This window comes from Austrofundulus limnaeus, unplaced genomic scaffold (assembly GCF_001266775.1).
Source record: "Austrofundulus limnaeus strain Quisiro unplaced genomic scaffold, Austrofundulus_limnaeus-1.0 Scaffold11, whole genome shotgun sequence".
NCBI classification, from domain to species: domain Eukaryota; kingdom Metazoa; phylum Chordata; class Actinopteri; order Cyprinodontiformes; family Rivulidae; genus Austrofundulus; species Austrofundulus limnaeus.
The window spans coordinates 954651-957833 of record NW_013952413.1 but is presented as its reverse complement, the minus strand read 5'-3'; the positions used below and the strand labels follow the sequence as shown (position 1 = coordinate 957833).

The 3183-nt window shown below is 35.9% G+C and overlaps 1 protein-coding gene across 3 annotated transcripts in view; it reads left to right on the top strand.

Moving 5' to 3' along the window:
- Positions 1-3183, top strand: part of lingo2 (leucine rich repeat and Ig domain containing 2) — a 196220-nt gene that overhangs the window by 1335 nt on the left and 191702 nt on the right. The window lies entirely within an intron of this gene.

Genomic DNA, 3183 nt, shown 5'->3' with positions numbered 1-3183 from the left:
ACAGAGAACTGATTGTGTCCATCTCAGTCGCCTTACATTTTATCTGTACTCTCAGTTTCAGTCGATTCACTTCTGGTCAAGCAATGCATCTTTTTCGAAGTCTCTTTGGTCTCTGTTTTTCATGCTCTTTCCCAAAGAGAAAGAGATGAAATATTGATTTTTGTCTTTAATCTTTCTCACTTGCCCAGTTTCTTTCAATTTAAAAAGAAGACTTTAAGGAGAACTTTGTGCATATTAATAKAATTTTTTTAAAAAAAAAAGTGCGATAAAATGTTAAGAGTGAAAGCACTGCCATCCTAATCAATACCAGACAAGTGCAAGGCTATCTCTTCTTGTAACACAATGATTTAGAGTTTTATTTCATGAGCATCCTGTCGGTGCTCTAAAATATTTAAAATAAATGAATAATGAATGACGTGTCTAGGCCAGTCACAGCCCTGTTTTTGGCATGGACAGATGCTTATAAAGCCACCTCCTAACGTAACATGCAAAAACAGTGACCATTAAATGTCTTTGCCTCTGGATATAAAAATTTCAAAAGAAGTCTTTCTCCTCTTTCAAACATCCACTGGGGGGGAGTGGAGCCTGATAGGAAGWTGATGACAGCTTCTGTGTACCTGTCATTGACAGCCTATACTGGCTACAAAATTGCCAATTGTTCCCATGGATATATAGCTTGATTGCAGCTGCTACTGCACACAAATGCTCTATTGAAATTGAAATTTGGCATTCAGTTGATACAGTCTGTATTTGCTTTCTCTCTAAGTAGATGCAAAGTTATCTATTCTGCCATTTCATTTCAGCCGGTGAGCTTTACCTACGCAGGATGTGTTTTTATGCAAATGAGTGTGTGCATGTGTGCATCGGAATCGGGGGGGAAAAAAGAAGAGTTGTTGTATCTGGTATCTGTGTGGGTGTGTATTTGTCCAGACCTCAGAGCTTCATCCCTTTTGATGTTTTATTGAGTGTTAACCATGGTAGGGCTGACGCATTCCCTCTGATATGGAGTAGCATGGTTAAAGGAAAGCACTAATACAGACTTTGCTTTCCTTCTATGTGCTTTAACTGAATTTGAACTGCTGTCTCCCTCTTTTAGCTCCTTGGATTTAGTAAAGGATGTTGATAAAGCACTGGATAYGYGYAAAAGTTGTGTCCTTGYATGCCACTGTCTAGAAGCGAGGATGTACATTGTGTGTTTGGGTATATATCTAGTGTGAGTGTGAGTACAGGTGAGCACTTTTGAATTTACAGTATAATCCCACTCTGTGTTGCAGTGTGGAGTCTGTTTTCCTCCCATTTTTCAACGTTAATAAAGAAGGCAAAGACAAGGYCCTCCGTTTTCAAAGATACCATGCTTCCTCTGAGTCACAGGATGGACAGAACAGAAAGAATGAGGGCCTCTCTGCATCACGATTATCCTGTGCTGTTGACGGCGTGTTTACATTGCRCTGAAATCTGAGGAAACAACAATGATGGGGAAAAACGCTGGGGTTTCAATTTATTACTCAGAGAGGCTGTCAGAGGCAGTGAGCGGCTAAAATTTTGACACACCTCCTTCAAAATATGATTAATCCTTTGCAGTCATGTTTGCCTTTTAGATTTGTCATCAATAAATCAAGATTAATTCACTTCATAACATTTAATTGTAGTTGGCAGTATGAAGAACCTAAATTAAGTAGAGTTCATTAAAATTAATTTGAATAAGTGCTGAGCTCTTAATGTTTATTTCATTTTTTAGACAACTGATTGTTTGAAGGAAATGATACTCATTATTTTTAAAGCAGTGTTTATTTATACAAAAGTTAACATAACATTTCAGAATACTTTTTGTCATACGTTGATAAAAACTCAGAAGCAGACTTTCACAAGCATAATAAAAAAATTGTTTTAAAGATAGCATTTGGATTATTATTTCTTAATTCTATAGAGCAGGCTTGCCCCGCCAGAGTCAAGAACCAGTCCTATTCCATAGATCATCTATTTGTTGATATTGCTCTCAAGGATATATTAATTTGAACATTGACCAGCATTTTTTTATGTAGTAGCAACCCTACAAGCTATTACTAGAGTACAAAACCTGTCTGGAGAACAACTTCCCACTAGTTTGTGATGAAGTCACTTCCATAAAACCAGTCATTGATGCCAAAAAGCTTGGGGGAGTTGCTCTAGAGCACTATACACTGTCATGTGACATGAGGGTTGACTAATTGCAATGTGTAGCTACCTGGCTTGTGTCAGCTCCTCTCAAAGCTAGAACAAATTAGTTCCTCCTTACTATCAGACACAGTCCAACACTAAAAAGTAATGCATTCAAAAGGAAAATAACATTCAGGTAATTTTATACTGTATTCTGCCACATCCCAAAACCATCAAAAAATGAATAAATAAATAAAATGTTTTTGTTTTACCTGTGTTTTCAATGTGATGACTCCTAGCTCAGTTCTGTTTGCTTGTTTGGAGTTGGAGTCAGTTTTTCTTTTATATCAGTTGGAAAATAGGCGCTGTATATATTACAGTAGTTTCTCCATTTTTTTTYMWWWTWWWAAWWAAWKKWRGRWTWTTTCAATAGTTTTTAGACAAATGATGAGGAGTAAAACAAAGTCTAAGACCAACTTTGTTATCTACAAATATATTTTTAGTTTTTGCTTTTTGAAGAGAAATTGGACAAATATACCTCATACTTGATGAATGCATTTAATTGTTCAAATGATTCAGTTGTGTGAACATTTTTTTTGTCTAAAAATCCTCTCATATTACATAAGGCTGTTTTCTTTGAATTCCTAATTTTCTTCTCAGAGGACAAATGTATAGAGATCTCTGTCAAAATAGGGACCTGTACCCAGAAGTAGTGTATTTTTAGCCTGTCCATTAAGGACACAGAAGAAAAATCAATAATCACAGACTGAAACTCTAGGTTTCAAATGTAACTTTTTTTTTCTCACTCTCTGACCTTTGGATACAGTTAGGAATATGCACCTTACATGATTTTGTTTGAATCAAAATCCCTGGTTTCAAATGACACAGGCCTTTTGTCATATTTGGACACAAACACACATACACATACACACACATACACAGACACACACACATACACACACCTATCTATCTATCTATCTATCTATCTATCTATCTATCTATCTATCTATCTATCTATCTATCTATCTATCTATCTATCTATCTATC